Source organism: Hesperophylax consimilis, chromosome 11 (assembly GCF_061612785.1).
Source record: "Hesperophylax consimilis isolate HC1 chromosome 11, BYU_Hcon_1.0, whole genome shotgun sequence".
NCBI lineage: Eukaryota > Metazoa > Arthropoda > Insecta > Trichoptera > Limnephilidae > Hesperophylax > Hesperophylax consimilis.
The window spans coordinates 9,103,580-9,124,059 of record NC_142846.1 but is presented as its reverse complement, the minus strand read 5'-3'; the positions used below and the strand labels follow the sequence as shown (position 1 = coordinate 9,124,059).

Below are 20,480 nucleotides of genomic sequence, written 5' to 3'. Positions count from 1 at the left end.
TTCGTCATTCTGTATAGACGACTGAAATTTGACAATGTAGTTTAAAAAAAACGTAGGTGATGAAACTATTATAGTCTCTGTTTAATAAGAGATGATTGTCTTCTCTCTCTGTATTACAAGGGCACTTCCATTGTTTATTCTCTATTCAATGCTTCAAGCAATGAAAAACTGCAGTTTATTATATATTTTCATTTTGTATTAGTACTCGTATGTGAGAAACAATTAAAAAATATGAATGAAGTATATATACTGTATACTTTGTTATGGTTTTAATATTTCTGCCTACCGCTGACAAAAATGGCGTGATACCCTTATGTGTGATGGACCAATAATCAGGAAAAAGTTTAAAACAATTTTTATTGCTGACATTATTCATAAAAGCAGCTTACGTGTGAAACTACCGAGAAATGTTTTTCCATCCCCTCCAATCATACGAGCCACGCGTGTGAACACTCCCTTCCCCGGGGAAACCTTGCACTAGACTAGATACATACATGTACCAACTGCGGGATATTAAACATACCCGACAGCAAGTTGCGAGGCGGTATCGCTGTGCGCTGTGCGTATAGGGTGGCGAACATGAACACGTTGAGAAATTAATATTATTATAATATCAGTATAAACATCAGGCTTCGTCGAGGCATATTATTTTGTATCAGTTGATAGGTTCCATGACAAAACAGAACAATGACTACTTTAATATTTGCGTGGAGAATTTTGTGGTTTATACAAAATACTTATTCCAACCATATTCTTAAACCTTCTTATCTCTTTGTAAACCAATTTGATAATCGTATTTAATAAAAAAATATTTTATTTATATTTCATGTATATTTTTTAAGTATTTAATTTCTTATACATGTTCAAAAGTAATTCTCATTTTAAAGTTACACTATCTTCATTTATGTAAAATGGGCGTTAAATAAATAAATAAAATTAAAAGCAGTGTATTTATTTATTATTTCAGGAATTATAACATTCTAGAAATTTTGGTACAAACTACCATATGTATTCCTCATTACCCAGAAAACTTATGGAGGAAACTATTATACTGAGTCAGTGGAATTCTTTAATTTATCACTTAACAAATACAAAAGATTGTTACTGAGGCAGTTCATTTATGTATCATAATTATGTACTTCATAAATATATAATTTTTACAATGTAAAAGCCCCTAGAAAGGGCGTTAATAAAGTATTAAATACATAAATATGCAGTGCTTTCCAGAAGGGCAGATACTTTCAGTATCGCCTTGGTGAAAGACCAGCATTCATAATAGAAACATTGCTTGAAATGGATTTATCCAGGCCAAATATGAAGAGCCAGATCCTCACCATTCCTCCACCATTATCTTTTCCCATCTTATTTCCCTCCCCAATATATTCAGCCTTATAATATACCCTTATAAAAAATGCCATGGTCTCACTGGCTCCAAAGGATTGAAAGCAGTTGGGACTGTGCGGTAATCACACAAAAAAGATAATTGAAAATAAAAATAACTATTTTATTATAATAATAATAGTTGGATAACTTGTGTAGCGCCGTTTTCATCAAAAATCATCTTAAGGTTGATTCTACTTTATGTTCTGTTTAATCCGGTTCTAGATTGTACGTTTTTTTAATGAAAGTTTTTATGTTTAAACGGAGAAGTTGCAAGCTGTAAAGCGTTGCGTTTTGCGTTTTCCCTGAATATCCAGACAGAAAATCTCTGCGTTTATGTGACTAAAGCTCGAATAAATATCGTATGTTTTATTTTTTTTCTATGACTACAGACACAAGTTGTAAAAATTTGTAAGCATATTATTGTTGTCTTGTTTTTATCGTGTAATAAATATCCTGCTTCCAAATTCAAATCTCTTCAGATTCAGATAGATGTGCACCAGTCCTTGTTAAAACAATGCTTAATCTGTTCTTATTCACATGGCTCTATAGAAAACGCTTCTTCCTTTTAAATAAATAGGGATAGAATAAAATGAATTTGTCAAAAAAGCCATATTTTCGATCGTTGATCATCTATCACCGTTGATTATTGATCGTTTAACACTTTGATTCCTTGTACAGTGTAATTTTACTCGATTTTAAAATTACGGATCACTTATCAAAATCCAAATCCATAATTATGCGTAAATACAATAATTCTCCTACGCCCATAGAAAAAGGATTTCACGAATAAAAAAAAAAATAAAAAAATGTACACACGTTACTCATCACACCTAAAATGCATGATTCCTGCAACAAAAACAGCTTTCACCAAGCGACAGTTCTCTTATATTGCTCCCAAAAAGCTGATGATCTTTATAACACCAGTGTTGGGAATTAGATATTTGTTAAAGGAAGGAATTGGATTTATTTAAAAAAACGCTTATTATTTACTTTTTTAACTTAATTAAAAATAAACTCTATTTCCACAAAGTAATGTTATATGGTTTTAAAACTATTATTTTTAATTTTATCACATAATAATATTTCATTGAACTAAGCCTGGGTTCTCACTGCCTCGCAAAACCTGGTCCGCCATCAATAGGTTAAGGTGCTCCCATAGCCGCTGTGCCCACATGATGCACAGATGGGGCCTTAAAGAGTCGGCGATGTGTGAATGTGGTGCGGTGCAGACTACCGAACATGTGGTCAACGAATGCCCGCTCCATTCATTCCCCGGCGGGATTGATGAGGTCCACATGGCGACGCCTGAGGCCCTAAAATGGCTCGCAGATCTAGATGTCCCCCTCTGACCCCCCACCATACGAAAGAAGAAGATTGAACTAAGAACTAATAACGGAACAATATCTACTGCATTTAAATGTTACTTTAGTACTTTTACTTTTACCCTAATATATTGACGATTAGTCACTCAATCTGGCTCTTTTTTATAATAATTTATTAATTATTCTTATACTACGTTTACATATCTATTCATCTTTTTGAATATTCTAAGATAAGTTTTTATAATACATAATGTACATCTTATGTCGAGGCCAATATGGGAGCCATTTGTTGGATAACCAACATCTCTGCCAGAGGTCACCCAAGTGGTTCGCTACGTTTGGTGACGTAGCAGGGATGCCCGGGTTAATCGGGTGAGATTTGATCATGTTTTCAGGTTGTTTGGCAGAGACCGGTTTGGGGAGAGCCGTTAACCTTTCCAGGTGGTCTCTCTCAACCAATCGTCTTGCACCGCAGTAAAGGGGGATGGATTCATACTTAGGCATAGGCATAGGCGTAGGCCCATAGGGGCATGTGCTTAGTCTGATAATCATGTAAAAACTGTTGTGAAAAAACGATTATATGAATAAAGATAAAAGGCCAACATCCTGTATAAATAGTCATCAATAATAAAGTCTCTTCGGAAGAACCTTATGGGCTGTTTCACCTCATTTCCAAATGATGCAGTGACTTGCATGGATGCAGCCACAGCTGGTGCGTTCAACGATGCCGAAAAGCGCGCTTAATAATTAAGTCACAGTTGAAAATAATTCAGGGTGAAAAGTTTTTAGGTCAAAAAAAGAACTAACTATTTACCTTTTAAAATAAAATAATGGCATATTTGTAATAAGCATTTTTTTGTGGCTTTTCATAATTTATAATAAATGATATAAATTTGTTTTAGACCACTTTAATTTTAATTGCACTCTACCGGTTTCAGAAGCACCCTTCCTTCGTCAGGAGAATACATATTAAAACTAACCTATGATACAAAATATTGACAGATACATACACAAAAAAATATAAATTAGGTGTTTGAGTGGGAGGTCAACAAAGGGGGACGGGTAATTGCGGGAATTCTGGCAATAACATAGCTGTTTATTGGAGATATATCTAGAATGGGACTAAACGATAAATTAATTTGGTTATTCATTATACAAGCGTTATTATTAAGGGATTTTTTTTGATTTCAAGGGCTTCTAAGTTATCTAATATTTTGCTTTTATTATTACGATGAAGAATTTTAACCCTTGTGTCCTTATTAAAAGTATGATTGGTGGAAATAAGATGATTGGCAAACTTAAAAAAAATATTGTTAATTAAACATCTTAAATTTTCCTTTGTTAACCTCCTACTCAAAAACCTAATTATATTTTTTGTGTCTGTCAATATTTTGTATCATAGGTTAGTTTCAATACTCTCCTGATGAAAGAAGGGTGCTTCCGAAACCGGTAGAGTGCAATTAAAATTAAAGTGGTCTAAAACAAATTTATATCTTTTCTTTTAAAATAATGAATTTTAAACACGGCTTTTAATTTTTATACCAATTTTTAAGTTCTAAAGTCAATACCTCTTTCAGATATATAATCTTCAATAAAAATACTCTATTCAAATTACTGCGTTTCATTTCACGTGGAACTAACAAGTAATGCTTTAAATATCTAAACTACAAAGGCCCGATACCTCCTTGGTAGTCTGAAAGACCTTGCTGGTTCTGCGGTTATAATTCAAGAAGAAAGTTGCTTTGATATTCTTGAGAGTAGTTTAAGAGGTTTCTTATAGATAGCACTAAATAGTGGTTTAAGAGATTGCTCATAGATGGCACATAGCTGTCGATAATGCATCCATTGAAACTAGTTTTAAAAATATTGCAACCTCAAGGTCGAGGCCCTGAATAATTCCTACTGCATGATATATAATCCATTAGAGCTCATTATTATTAATCAAAAATAAAGTTCAAAGTGTTTAGTTGACACTGGATATTTTATTTAAAGATATATTTATCTAATACTAACATTAAATGACGAGGTGGATCAGATTAGGGACATGATTTTTAGACTAACTTATATCCACAGACTTAGTCAAGTTCAAAACAAAGTGATTACATAAATCAATAAGCAACAGAGGGCGGCTATTAACCTTCAAAATTATTACAATAGTAAAGTCTTTAACAACCAAATAAACTTGAACAAAAGTCCGATACTAAAGATGTTCCCTATTTATAAAGAGCACTTTTGTCTTAATTCTCTACCTGGACTGGACTGGAGCCGTTAGTCCGTTCTTTCTAATGCACTGTAAAAGTATCTGTACCACATTTAATTTTTGTATTGTTTCATTATACTGCCCGATAAAACTACGGTCCTAGCAAAACTTGGTCGGCAATAGGTATAACAATTGTTTTGTGGGCAATTTCGCCAAAATTTGCACACGTTTTATCATTTTTATACTTTTCATTCAGTTACTTTTATGTTTTATTTGGAAGTTTCCACTAACACCAGAATAATAGAGATCGGGGATATTTTTTTCATTGTAGAAATTCTGGGACTAACTACCATACTAAGTTCTTATCTTTGCCCAGTCAATGCAGGGTAATAACGGGACTCTTCAGTGGACATTTTCAATTTATCACTGAATAAATACCAAAGATTTTTGCTGGGGCACTTCATGTACATGTCTGTTTAATTGTAATACAATTGTAATTTTTTTATGAACTATTCCTTTGTAAACTCTTCTAAAAAAGGCGTTAAAAATAAACATATGGTCGCTAAATGAAATTTACCAGAAATTTTAAACTTAATGTTTTTCTTGTTTTAAAACCACGAGTTTTTAATAATCTTTAGAACCGACCGGTTTTGCTTTACTCAAGTATCTTCAGGATACAAATTATTACTGATATTAATAATTCAGTTAAAACAAAAATATTTTATTTAATTAAATATGTCAAACCACAAAGTGATAGCTTTCTACAATAATATTATTTTTTTTCAATGAAGGTTCAAATTTTTGTAACAATGGTATATTTCCGTTGTGTTACTCACATCATTTTATTTAATTATTTCTCATAATACCTTCAGCCTCGTAACATGATCCAATTAGGTTACATAGTTCCACCTGCTTCAAACGTTTGGGAGCAACACAAAATGAAATTTAAATGACGGTGTGACTATTGAATTAAAATATTTTAAATTTTAGATAAAATTGGCTATATATTTTAAGTCAACAGCCAGAATTCATATAAAATGCCTTAAACTTAAATATATCATATTTTGATTAAAATTACTGTAAACTAATATGAAGTGCCTCGACTGCCTAGCATTCCCCGGGAAAGCTTGTGTATAAAGTTTGCATATTTTGTAAAAAGAAGGTACATAGTTGGTTAATTAGTTAAATTCCGTGATTTCTTAATTTTTTTTTTAGAAAGTTTACGGCTGAAAAAGATTTCTGGAATTTGCTGGACTGAAGTGTAGTGAGAATAAGCAACGCATTTTTTGTAAACATTTCATATTTTGTATCTAGAAAGAAATACTGGGTTAATTGAAATATAGAGGTACTAGGTAAGCGGTGGGAATATTAACATTTCTTTTCAGACCCAATTCTATAAAGATTTACACTAAAATGGCTAAGATTCAAGTCGTCTGAGATTTTCCGACCTCACACTCAAGTAACTTTTAGATATTTTCTAAGATAAGTTGTCCTTGAATACCGTAAAAACATTCAATTCTCAGTCCTAGCATATCCGTTCCTATCAATTTCGTAGTCGGGTTTGGGCACCGCCACCAAAGTTACCACCGTTAGATAACCAAAACCACTGATATAGGTCGCTTTCCTAAGTGGTTCGCTACGTTTCGTGATTTAGCAGGGATCCCTGAGTTCATCGGGTGTGTTCAGTATACGCCTGCCCACCAGCTGCGTCTCTCGACCAATCGGTTTGCGCCAGAGCGGGAGGGATATATTCATATGTCCGTCACTCAAAGATTCCTACCTAACCCTTATCCCCTTTACCTTCCCAGAACTTCCTCTTCTTAAAAAAAAACCTCCAAACAGCATCACCAAAAGATGAAATCCTGTGTGGATTTAATGTAAAAACATTTTCCAACTTAATGTTTGAGAAACTACAACATTTTCACCATGGTAAAATCTCATAAATATTAATATTAGGGACAATGAAGGTAAGCTTAATAGTTCTTGGTATTCGTTATTAGACGGCTACACCAAGGCTAAACGTAGAAAACCACATTACGAGGATACGGTATCACTCATACATACATAAACACTTCACACACTTCACCACAAGCACATTTGCCCTAATGATGGATATTGTAACGCTATACGAAACGTAGGCCAAAGGAAGTAGCACAACACTACATACACAAAGAAAAATGAGTATTGCTGATTCATTAAAATAGGGATTGAAGGTCGTTTCCTATTAAACTTTTAGTATTTTCTTAATATATCGGCCGACGTGTTCATGCGTTTATCCTGATAATTTACAATGACGAAATGCGAAAATATTAGAATTTTTATGAACACGTGTTCCTATATCGTGATAATACATTCGTGTTTAACTGAAAGTTTTTTGGGAAACTTATCGATTCATTTGTTAAAGTCTGCAATCCCGTTTTCAACCTTATTACGAATAATTTGAAGAGATTATTAATAAATTACAAATACTTTATATCACTCAGTTTTCTCCGTACAATAAAACAAAAATATAGCCGATTATTAAGATTGTGGTTCCAATCCCTATCTAAACATATATATTTATATCATGTATCTATACTATTATATATTTCAATCAATACTAATCTAACCTAGTCTACCTATAAGTTTTGCATGTACTTGTATCTCTAACATTTTATATCCATCTAGAGTTTCTGTTAATTGTATATTTTCTTATGTCACTGTTTATAATTTGCTGTATATGGTATATTTTATACCGCTGATATTAAAATAAATAAACATGCATGCAAAATAAATATTTTTTTTGTTGATTAATTAATTCAAGCATTAATATAGTAAATAAAATAATAGCACCTTGCAAATCACCTCTATTGACAATGTTCCCCGTTATGTTGACTCCTCCTTCCGTTTCCCTCTCAACCCCCTCCCCCTCCCTCAAATCCCTCCCACTAAAGAACCAAACTAAATAAAACCCCATATTTCTGCACTTAAAAATTTAGTTTTAAAATAGCTAGTTAATGACACGGACGTGTCGAAACCGGTCGCTAATTTTATAAAAAAAATTATACGCAACAAATGTACATTGTGAATAATAAAAACTCATTAAAAACAAAAAATGTCTAGAAATTGTTACATAATGAATGCCAAAGAAATACACAAAATATTATTGTTTTATATTATAGCAAGCATAACCCAGCCATAGTTCTTTGTCTAAAAAGTATCGAAAATTCAACATCTGCAACATTCCTCATTTTTATTATGTTATGACAGTTTTGTCGTAAAGCAGAATAGGTACACTAGTACAAAGATGCACAAAATAAACGATAAAATTCGTGCATTCACATAACCTTGGTCATAGATTCATCTCGAAAGTATAAATGAAGAAAACAAAGTTATAGAGTAACCCTCCAGCCGGTTCATCCTTTTAATTTTTTTTTACTTTTTATGTTTCTTTGTTTATCTCACCAAATGTTGATTTTATCCACTTCGGTGTGGTCTCATTCAGCACCAATGAAAACATAGAAAGTATATAAAATAAGCGATATCTCACTCGACCTGGTGTGAAAACATGTATTTAAAACAAATCCACATCCCTCCTCTCCCTTGAGGTGCACGGTGAGAAATAGATTTTTGCCTCCACAATAAATTAACAGGCTTTATTAATAAAATATCAACTTAAGAATGTTCTACCGATATGCCTCGTCATGATATAACGAAAATATTCGGATTTTCATGAACACATGTTTTGTCATCATAATATACTAAAAGTTTATCAGAAAACTTGTCGATTCATTCGTAAGGCGTGCAATGTCGTTTTTAACTCGAATTATTAATAATTTAAAGAGATTCTTAATAAATTTACCACAGTTAGTTTTCTCCGCGGTGTGTTTCAACACTTTTTTAAGCGAACTCTTCAGATCTTCATTGATACTTGAAAGATAAATGTATAACCAAAGTTTCACGAATGCACGAAGTTCGTAATTTATCAAACGCTGTTTTACCTGTAGACAGATAGATATTATATGCTATAGATTGTGTCTCCATTGTCCCCTTTCTAAACATTTTTTTTCAATAAAAACACATAAATTTGTTTTTGACCACTATAGTTTTATTTTCACTCTACCGGTTTCGGAAGAACCCTTCCTTCGTCAGGAGAATATTAAAAACTGATCTACTACACAAAATATTGACATATATATATAGAAAAATGTTAAGTGTTTGAGGGAGGGGTGGACAAAGTGGAAGGGGTAATTACTGGAATTCCAGGAAGAACAAAGCGGTTAACTGGAAATATGTCTAGAATATAAGACAGATTAATTTGGTTATTTATTATACTGGAGTTATTATTGAGGGATTTCAAGTGCTTCTAAATTATCTAATTTTTAGCCTTTATTACTACGGTGAAGAATTTTGACCCCTGTATCTTTACTAAAAGTATGATCGGTGGGAATGAGATGATTGGCAAACTCTGAAAAATTATTGTTATTTAAACATCTTAAATGTTCCGTGATTCTAATATTTATATATCTAGTTGTTTTACCTATGTAGAACGATGGACAATCATTGCAACATAGTTGGTAAATGCCTGAGTGGCTAAATTTGTGATCTTTATCTTTAGTATTTTAAGTAATTTTCCCAAGTTGTTATCAGTATAGAACGCGGGTTTAATGTGAGTAGGCAAATTTTTTGCACTAAGTGAAGAAAAATTGGATATGTATAAGATTTTACGCCATTGAAAGGGATTTATGATTTTATTATTAGTTTCAGGTGTACCAAATTAAAATGTATTCGTCGAAATGAGTTTAAGTTTCTTATTCAGGATTTTATCAATTAAGTGTGTCGAGTAACCATTATTAATAGCAATTTTTTTTATTTTTGACAGTTCAATTTCGAAATTAACAGCTGATAGTGGGATTTTTACTAAGCGGTGTACAATTGAATGATAGGCAGAATGTTTGTGTGATATCGGGTGGTTTGACGTGTAATGTATAGTTATATCCGTGAATGTCGGTTTAAGATAGATGTTAAATTCAATTCTATTATTTATTGAAGTTAGTGTTAAATTCAAAAAATTAATCGATGCCTACCTCTACAGTGAATTGAATGTTTTTATGAAATGAATTTATAAGAAGAAGGAATTTAGTTAGTTGCCGCTCTGTTCCCGTCCAGATACAAAAAATATCGTCTACATATCGTTTCCAAGTGAGAACATGATTTAAAAGTGATAACTTACAATTAAAAATCTTATTTTCTAAGTTATTCATAAAAATATCTGCCAACAGTGGGCTAGTAGGATTTTTTTTTCATTTTAATCCATTTCCACTTTGGCAAATTTCTTAAGCTACATCAGAAAACATAAAAATTATTAGATTCGTTAAAATATTTATTTCAAAACGCTACTTTTGAAATGGTGAAGTTGTAAAGATTCACGGTTCAGCCATTGCCAACAAATGCTTCTGTGAACAGGTCAGAGGAAGCGCCACAAAGCTCACGCAAGCTTGACACCTTGCTGGAACAATTAAGCTCTTTCAGAGAGGTTATTTACACCGAGACTTTCAATCAAATGCTTTTTGTTCTCTTTTGAAACTATTTAACCCCCTTGTATTGTTAACTTGATGTAAGAACTTTTTTATTTCATTCTTAAAGCGGTAAACTATAAGTGACCAACTCATGTACGGGGGCTCCATCGAAGCAGTAAAGTTGGCCTCTCAGAAGCTGGGCGTACTGTACAGGGCCCGCAGATACTTTAATAGTACACAACTACTGACCCTGTACAAATCGCAAGTGCGCCCTACTGTTGAATTTGGCAGCCATCTCTGGTCTGGAGCCCCTAAATACCTGAAAAAAACCCTTGACTCTGTGCAGAAACGGGCGGTCCGTTTGATAGATTCCCCAATCTTAACAAACGGACTGCAATCTTTAGAGCACAGGCGTCAGGTAGGTATGCTGTCCTTGTTCTATCGGTATTACAATGGAAGATGCTCTGAGGAACTAGCGTCATTGATCCCGTCGGCACCGGTGCGTAGTCGGGATACACGCCAAACGCGCGCCCAACATTTGTACACGGTTGACATTTGTCACATGAGAACGGGTCGCTTCTACGATTCTTTCTTAAGTTCAACAGCTCGGCTGTGGAACGAACTGTCGGCCTCTGTGTTTCCTCCCTCCTACAACATGAGACTCTTCAAGACCCATGTTAACTCCTTCCTCTCCACAAAAAGACCCTCCACACAGCATCCTCAAAGATGACATAGGCCCTGAGGGAAATTATTTTCTTCAGGGCCTCCTGTGTGGAGTTAATATAAAAAAAAAACAGATATATATTTTGTTTATATTATTTGCGTCTTTTTACATATTAATGTTCTATATATACCAACTCTAAAACAAATAGATATAGGAACTCCTCCAAATAAAACAACTAAATAATAGCAACAAAATAAATATATATTTTATAAACATTGTAAAAATATTTCTTATGATAATTTTTGTCTACAAAAAAAAGAATATTTTTGCATTCACACTCAATCCATTATCGAATAAATGAGAATTCTTATAACTAAAGTGCATACGCAAAAGATGCTGTACAATTCTGTACATAACCCTAGTCAGAAGAATTATTGAATATATGCAAATATAAAACATGCATTCACAAAAAATGTAAGAATACCGCATAAATTTTGAAGACACATAAATAATAAATTACATTTTCTAATTAATTGAACTACCCGAATTGAAATTTTATTATTATTTAAAATCATTAAATGACAATTAGACAATTCTTACCTGGTGAGTATGTTTAATTATCGCATTCCGAATAAATACACTGGACTCCATGATCAATTTGATGTAGCTGCCTCTGGCACTAATTTTATGTATAATTCTTTTTCTCATAGATTGCATCGTTTGGGAAAGAAACTTGCACTATTGACATATAACTTTAAAATATACATGCAGATGTGCAACTAATCCTCAACTGTATCAGTTTGTCATAACTACGAGTAGTATGTATATACTTATGTTCTTATAAGAAATAAGTTTTTAATAAATAATCTTTTTTAATTTTTAATCTTTAATATCTTATTTTAAAATAAGTTATATTTGTAAAAGTTCAATAAATAAATGATGATCAAAATAACTGGATCGAAAAATTTATTTGTATATTTAAGAGTGATTTTAAAAATTATGCATTAGTACAAGTATTGTTGGCCAATGTGTTTTTCAACATAAATATATAACTTTTTCCATTAAATGTTTTGGTAAAACCCTGCAAGGCCTATTTTTTTAATGTCACTTTTCAGTGGTTTCATATAGAATAGTTATTAAAGTACAACATGGTAAAGAATTTTTTTCCGACTGAGGAATTTTTAATACAAAAAACACTAAATTATTGCTTTTCTTTTTTTTGGATTATTTTAGAAAACCGAATATGAAATTACTCAACAATCAAATTTCTCAATATTATAGACAGAATTGTATATAATAACGTTGAAATTTTGAAAAAAAAACTCTTTCATGTTAATTTCAAGATTTTAAATTATATTTACGAATGCGTAAATAATCATTTTTATCGTCTCCTGTAAAGTTTTAATTTTGTGATTTTAAGGGTTTTACCGTACCACATTCAGTTCTAAATAAGGCTAAGACAAACTCTACGAAAATGATGACTGAATTTGCCTCTAAAATTAAACCGTTCTGAGAATCGCTTTACTTACCATCCTGGATTAACAAGTACGTCTTTAGTTTTCATTATAATTAAATATATATACTATTTAGATAGCTGAGCTCATCCTGTGAGCACAGTTATCTAAACAACTTCATCATAATAACAATTATTGCGCCACGTTCATTACGGTGCAATTTGGACATATTGTACCATTTGAGTTTGCTTGCTTCTAATTAGCTAAACCTGATATAAGTTAATAATAATAATTTAATAATATTTGGCTAATTTATATAGCGCCGTTTTCGTGAGAAATCACCCCAAGGGCGCTGTACAAATATATTTCTTAAATAGTTAATACTAGAACTACTGACTTATCTCTAAGACTTATATCTAGTGACTTACGGCCTATAACTACTATTTTAATGACGTATATACGAGTATTCACATATTTAGCAATTTACAACTAAAATTAATACTAACAATCTAATCTTACTAACGCCAGAAGAAGAAGGGAGTTCTATTATATTAGGGTGTTTTTAATGGTTAGCTGGATATATATGTTAAATGAATGAAATTAATGAATAAAATCAATCGTTAATCTTAAACGCATTTAGATAATTCATCTGCCAACAATTAAACCAATTGACTTGTTATGTTCCCGCTGATATTGTTCATTGTCCATTTGTAGGCAAGTCAATAGCAAAATTGAATGAACGGAATCGCTAGATAATGTGACAATTACGGTATAAAAAAACAGTAAATATATTAACTTTGAGGAGTTCGGTACTGAAGAGGAATACTTTATTAAATATTGAGATTTATTTTTTAAAATACTCATCAAATAAAGTCATTAATTCAGTTTTTCACTGAGGAGACCTTATCTGGCACACCGCCCACTTTTCAAGAATATTTTTCTTCAACGCCCCCCCTCTCTTATCTCTCCATTAACTATATTATGGCGGTGTACACGGAAAAAAACGCCGCAAATGATTTTTTTTCCATTCGCCCAGGCGTTGCGGGTTTGATCCTCTACTAGTTTAGTCCCCATCATTGCGCAAGTCTTATTTTTTACTATAATAATGGAGTTAGATGAATTTTCATTGTATAACCGTAAAATGATGGATTCTAAATTAAAGTTTTTTATTTATGGTTTTTGTGTTTAATTCGTAGAACTCCATTTAATTTTTTTTATAAATTTAATTTAGATTAAATTTGATAATATTATTATTAAGTTCTGCAAGTGTTTTAGTTTTTTATTATTGTGACAGCTGTTTCGGCTTACAAGGCCATTTTCAAACTGTGGTTAGTCCACATTGAGACGAAGTATTTATACTATTTCAAATGTAAATTTTTTGAAGGTGCATACATTGATTTATTACTGGTTACACCGATGACATGATCTATTGTTGGTTAAACCAATCTATGTTTTCCCCTCAGTAAATGGTAATGAGTTCTTAATTATTTACTAATGACTTTATTGCTATGAATTATTTGGGTGCATTATACTGCTTGGGTTTTGTGAAAATACTGAGAAGTGGTGAGTAAATTATTTTCCGTACTTTATTAATTAGTGTTAAATTTGGGTCATTCGTTCGTTTATTGATTTCTAATTGTTCAAGTAAATTTAATCTAATGCCCTTTTTTTCCCTATATGCAATGGTTTAGGACCCTTGTTGTTAAGTGGGGTATGATTATTCACCAAGAGATGTTCTGCGAATTTTGAGGATGTGTTTTTATTATTATAACATCGTATATATTCTTTGAATCTAGTTGAGAATGCCCTCCCCGTTTGTCCGATGTAAGTGGCGTTACAATCGGCGTGGTCACATTTTAATTCATATATGCCACTGTTATTGAGTATAGGGATTTTACTTTTAGAGTTTTTAAGGCTTGTTCCTAAATTATTGTTTGTTCGAAAAGCTATATTTAAACCACATTTTTTAATTTCTTTTGCATTTTTTTCAGATATTGGGCCGAGGAATTCGAGACATGCAAATTTTTCTATATTTTTGTTATTTACCGGATATATTAAATTGATTTTATTTTTATATTTCTTATTTTTTATTATTTTTTCAATGTTATTTGCCTCATAGCCGTTATTGGGTCATAACGAATTTGGGTCATAACGAATGACCCAAATTTAACACTAATTAATAAAGTACGGAAAATAATTTACTCACCACTTCTCAGTATTTTCACAAAACCCAAGCAGTATAATGCACCCAAATAATTCATAGCAATAAAGTCATTAGTAAATAATTAAGAACTCATTACCATTTACTGAGGGGAAAACATAGATTGGTTTAACCAACAATAGATCATGTCATCGGTGTAACCAGTAATAAATCAATGTATGCACCTTCAAAAAAATTTACATTTGAAATAGTATAAATACTTCGTCTTAATGTGGACTAACCACAGTTTGAAAATGGCCTTGTAAGCCGAAACAGCTGTCACAATAATAAAAAACTAAAACACTTGCAGAACTTAATAATAATATTATCAAATTTAATCTAAAGTTTTTTAAAACAAAATTATCAAAATATCAACAAAAATACTATTAATGCTTCAAAAATACCCAATTCCAAATTAAACTGTTCAAATGCACGATTCTGGTAATGGTGTACCGTCGACATATTTAAATTCATTTCAATTTTTTTTTTAAACTTCCTAACCGCCAATTCAGCCCTTCACCGCGCACTCATAGCCATTCACCGCCCCCTATTTGCCCTTGAGGCCACTACCGCCCCCGTTAGTAATCATTGGTCTAAAGATTTAGTTTCGCGTCTAGGCATCGTCGGTTAAATTTTTTGGAAGCTACCATTTTGCACAAGCTATAATTTCACCTTAGTAGAAAGCAGAATAATTAGTAGAGAGTAAAAAGAATTGTAAGGTGATCTTGAAAATAATTGACTTAAAAACAACGTTAATTCATCTAATGTTAAACCAATCTAGTGGTAGAGTAAGTCCGAAGAAAAATCGTTGTAAATGTATTATGCAAATTACTGAGGAAGCTCTAAAAAATTATCTAATAGCTCTGCTATAAATTCAACTTAATCCAAATTTCGACCTTCAAGATCTGTCAAGTGAGTTATTTCTTTTCATAAATCACAATTTCTTTTATTTCTCGACTATTAATGTCACACATAAACAGAGGCCTACAAACTCTGCATAGACATTCATTGTACGCATTTTGCAGGAAATGGAAACATTATATGTCTATATTTTTTAACGCAAATCTCTTTTTGTAAAATATTTGAGGAAATCTCCTGCTTTTTAAAACATTTCTTTTTTCACTCAATGCTCAGATAACAGGAAAATAATAACAAGAAAAGAAAAATTATGATATAGAAATACTGTTTTCTAAGCTATTAGTGAAGTAGTGGTAATAATATAAGGGAAGTACATAGTTATTATTCATGCGCTTTTGTGAAGCCATTTGCAAATGAATGCAAATGAATAATTGATATTTTATAAAATAAAATAGCCTTCCAGACTTACAGAAGCTTAAAATATGGAAGCAATAAAATACTCTCCGGTCATTCTTTTTCATTTCAAGTTAATATTTCAAAGCTCTATAACTTATGATGGAAATGACCTTTAAAATAGAAAACAATTTCCATAACTTAGTAAAACGATAATAAAGCACTTGCGTAAATTTTTAAACGCCATGGCTTACATTTACCGAATTTTCAGAAAACAAATGAAAACAGAAAATTTCCCGTTTTATTGTCATAATTCTAAATTTTAACAAAAAAACTTCTCATTTTTTAATTCAATTTTGAAATTGATAACATTTGTCGAAAATTTCTGTCAATTACTTGGTTTTTAATACATATAATAATAAATCAATCGTTGATTCAAAGCGAGCAAGAATTCAGTAGTTGAGTCTCGAAGTGTAATTTATTCCGTCCAGCCTCCAGAACTTGACCGGCTAAGTAATGTCTTTCATCACTGGTCCAAACGAAGGCGTCTCACCGTCTATGAGAGATGAAAATTCAGATACGCACAGTGAATCTCACCACACCCACCCCTACCGACTAGCCGCACCGAGCATGCGCCAAAACCACCCCAACTCATTTAAGGCTTCACCGCTGGGTCCATTCGTTCTCGGAGGCTGCACGCGCGCGTGTCTCTATCGAATGCAGTGAAAATACTCGACAAATCACCAGATCCTACCCACCAGTGTTTATCCATGAGATCTGAAATAAAATTTCGAGTTTTCGCGTATTCTGCAAGTGACTCTGTGAACATTATTGATTTTAATCGGGCTTACGGCGAGTCAAAGGTTTTTGAAAGGATTCACATTTTAAGGTTGTGTTTTCGCTGTCCATAGGCGATATCTCTAGTGGCATCTTTTGAGGTTATGTGATTTTTTGGGATTTCAGTGTATTGACAAAGTGCCCAGTTTTGGTTGGAGTCATCACATTAATGATTATATAAAGTGGTAAGAATCTTCATATATTTACAAACGTGTTGAATTCATTTTACAAGCAAAACAAGATATATTAAACGTCACTTTAAATGATTTTTTCACTATTGTATCATACCGCAAAAATATTGTTTACACATAAAACAAGTGAATTCTTGCTTTTTTTTTAAAAAACACATGAAATTTTTTTTATAAATAATTGTAATCTCGAATGAAAGTTTGCTTGTTTGATTATTTTAAGTCAGTGTAAAAAATATGTTTTTGATTTAATATTTTGTGGCATTGTAAAAATAAATGAATTGTTTAAATCAGTGCTTTTCGAGATATGACAAATAATACTATAAAACTTGGCTGATGTCCAAATACGAATCTTGGCACCCTCATTCAAAGGCTTTTTGCGTGAAAACGAAGCGATGGTTAGAAGGGTAAGACATAAAACAAACGCATCAAATTCATAAATAACAAATAATATTATGGTCACATTGCACGATATCGTTATGACATAAAACGTTGAAATAAAACATTTTTTCAGTAATTTCAGTAAAACGTGACGGGAACATGAAGAAAATAAAAATATATATTTTTTTATATTTAATGAGCTTTGAAAAAAAAGTGTTTTGTACATTTTCCGAAAAGTAAAAACAACTTAAAAAATTGTTGAAGCATTTGAATTTGTGTAGGCTTTTTCATTGCTCGAATAAATGATATTGCTCTAGTATTTGTCACAATACAATACAAAATGTTAAATCAATTTCAAAAGTTAAAAATAAAAATGATATTTTTTTAATGTTTCGAGGAGTTTCAAACATTACATATTTGATGACACCTTGGTAAAAAATACTTTTGGTGCCTAAATACCCACTATCCTGTAAAAAGCGAGAGTGAAAATAAAACAGACAGCATAAATAAAGCATTACAAAAACCTGTTAATTATTTACATACTCTAAAGTTTGATATAAAACCTCGTACAGATCATTGGATGAATCCAATCATTGATTTTAAAATGAATAAAAATGCTTTCTCATTTAATTCACATTGCTTATCTAAAGGTTTTGAATTTATGATTTTTTACAGCTGTCAAGAAAATATGTTCGTCACTAAGACGATATTTAAAACCAATTATATTTATATTAATTGAAAAATTTTCTTTCCTAAAGTTTACTATTGTCAATTTTTTCTATATTATTACTGAGATCTCTCATTTTAAGAATAATAATATATAATTTTGTGTAATTCTAGAACAATAATATGTTAGAAACTTTCCGGTTAGAATGCTGTTAATTGTAACAGTGATGATTAATGCTTCCGTTACCACCCCAAGCGTGTGGCCCTTGTTGTGTCACTGTTCTCGCGTTCTTTGGCTTGTACAGTTTTGTCGCTTATAATAACGTTTGCGTAGGTGGTGCAAAAAGTGAACATGACTAGTCTTTTACCTAGTGCAGTGAACTATATAATATATTAATTTTAATGAATCTATATTTCGCGCAATTGAACGTATATGGTACAATTATTATTTTTTTTAAATTTTTTCATCGAAGAGTGCCAAAGGAAAAAAATTCTAACTGGAGTTAGACTGTAATATTGCACTTTTTTAATTGTTTCTTGGCGTCAATTATTTCACCGAATTTGAAAAATTCATTAAATTTTGACGATAATTTTCTAGTTCTGTAAAAGTTCTATTCAATTTCAGTTCGGTAAAACAACTGGACCGAAATCATAAAATATGAACAGAACTTTCACAAGTATTGAAAACTAATTTTTAAATTTGGTGAATTATTAAAATTCAGTGAAATAACTGGATCTAAGTGTAAAAAACATTTAAAAAATCATAAAAAATTTTAACGTAAAATTTTACATTTGTTTTCCATTTTCGTAAAGTAAGCAGTACTATAATAGCTTCTTTGTTATGGGGATTGTCATGAAACCGAAGGAGGTGGAAAATTGATTAGATATATATATATATATAAGAGTCCCAACTGCTCCCAACCGTCTGGAGCCAATGAGACTATGGCATCCCAATTGGGGTATGTTGTGAGGCTGAAGATAATGGGGAGGGGAAGGAAGTAGGCAAGAGGAAGGTGGGGAAGTACCTGGTTATTCAGATGTAGTCACCAAACACAACCGAAGCCATTTAAAGCATCGTTTGAATTCTTAATGGTTGTCACACTCCGGTACGATATTGAGAGTATCTTCCACCCTGAAACGTGCCTCAAATATTTTTTTTAAATACATTTTTTTAAAAAAAATTTTTTTTAAAAGAAAGACAACATTCCCGGGTTTCGAATAACCTGACAATATTTGAAAATCTCCTACTACCACCACAGTAAGCGGAAAATGTTGCTTGTGTTGTGATGGAGGACTTAGCCAGCCAAGGAATTGAACACACTACGCCTGGGTGGGACCCAAACGCCATGTTAACTCGGCCACCTACCGGTGTATATTCTACATATTATTATAAATGAGTAATTAATCAAATGAAAATGCCACCTCTAACTTGCTAGTCGAGAGCTTTACCCCACGACCACGGATACTGTAGTGCAATTAACCTGGGTGAAATGAATATTAGCATCGACCCTAGCACGAGCTTGCAAAAAAACCCCTCACTTTAAATACGTTTTAATTTTGTCCCTCCGGTACACAACCTGTGATATTTGGTCTATGAACCGAAGAACTAACCGCCTTGCCATGGAAATTGTCCACTCGAATTTAATATCCACTTTGTTTTTTATTACTTTAATACAGAACCCGAAAGCGAAAATTATCTTGTGGGAGTTTTAATAAAATTATTTTTAATTTACTTCAACCACGCGCTCTAATGGCACACCCTGCAATATAATTTTCTTCACTCCCCGTTTTGTGAATCTAATCACATAATAGATTCTTTTCATAAGTTATGGCTATTATCTATGTAATGTAAGTACGTAGTTATTTTAAAAGAAATGATTTTATTTTGATAGTAAAAAAATATTTTTCCACATTATGTTCTTCTTCAGTAAAATTTTTAATTTACATTATATTTCCATTTCTCCGACAAACGAGAAAAAATAAGGTCAAGTACCTATCTATAAACGAACGTAAGTTTTTTAAAATTTTTAATATTTTTTTTTTGTTGTTAAATTAAATTATTAATCGATTTACAGAGTATAATTATTTATGTTAACTAAAATAATTCGTATAATTAGTTTTCACCGCTTTTGATTATTTTTATTATTTCTCTTCTATAGATGCTGGTGCTTGTTTCTAGAAGAGTGGTGAGCATCAAGATGAAGAATATTAGTGTTTTAAATTAATTATGATTTAAGGAAATATAAATATTAAAAAAAAATTACAAGTTATTAAGGTGATAGTTTTATAATTTTGGTATTTTAAGTATATCGTTTTCTCTTATTCTGATATTTTCAGGTAGGCTGTAAGTATTTTTCCCTAGATATATGTAATGATGTTGAACAAAAGTGGTGTTACATTTTTGTGTTTTTGACTAGTACGACTTTCGAAAAGCTT

The 20,480-nt window shown here is 31.8% G+C and overlaps 1 protein-coding gene across 1 annotated transcript in view; it reads left to right on the top strand.

Annotated features, from left to right (window-relative positions):
• The first annotated feature begins 16,673 nt into the window (after positions 1-16,673).
• Positions 16,674-20,480, top strand: part of LOC149419752 (glutamate receptor ionotropic, kainate 1-like) — a 494,564-nt gene continuing 490,757 nt past the window's right edge. The window contains exon 1 of the mRNA XM_089637538.1: positions 16,674-16,991. The gene's annotated coding sequence lies outside the window, so the exon portion shown is untranslated. The remainder of the gene's footprint in view (positions 16,992-20,480) is intronic.